This window comes from Eimeria mitis, genomic scaffold (assembly GCF_000499745.2).
Source record: "Eimeria mitis Houghton genomic scaffold, Emh_scaff3298, whole genome shotgun sequence".
Classification (NCBI taxonomy): domain Eukaryota; phylum Apicomplexa; class Conoidasida; order Eucoccidiorida; family Eimeriidae; genus Eimeria; species Eimeria mitis.
The window spans coordinates 2,960-3,305 of NW_013571637.1; the positions used below are offsets into that span (position 1 = coordinate 2,960).

At 56.9% G+C, this 346-nt stretch overlaps 1 protein-coding gene across 1 annotated transcript in view; it reads right to left on the bottom strand.

Annotated features, from left to right (window-relative positions):
- The window catches only part of EMH_0064540 (sodium-dependent transporter, putative), a gene marked incomplete at both ends in the record, with an annotated part of 3,093 nt that overhangs the window by 1,262 nt on the left and 1,485 nt on the right, over positions 1–346 (bottom strand). The gene's annotated exons all lie outside the window — the stretch shown is intronic.

Here is a 346-nt window from a genome sequence, read left to right on the forward strand (position 1 = left end):
CATCTATAACAGTAGTAAGGAAACCTCCATATACACCCTATGCCTATTGCTGCTCCTGTTGCTGCTAGAAGGAAAGACAGACGGCTGCTGCTGCCTGCTGCTGCTGCTGCTTCTGCTGCTTCCTCAGATTCATCCTCACCATACTGCTGCTGCTGCTGCTGCTGCTGCTTCTGCTGCTCCTGCTGCTGCTGCTGCTGCTGCTTGCATCGCCAGCCAAAGAGAGAGAAGGAGAAGGGTGCTGCTGCAGCTCTAGACGGCTGCCCCCAAGCACCATGCTGCTGCTGCTGCTGCTGCTGCTGCTGCTGCTGCTGCTGCTTCGGTGGCAGCAGCAAACTCGTAGGCTTGT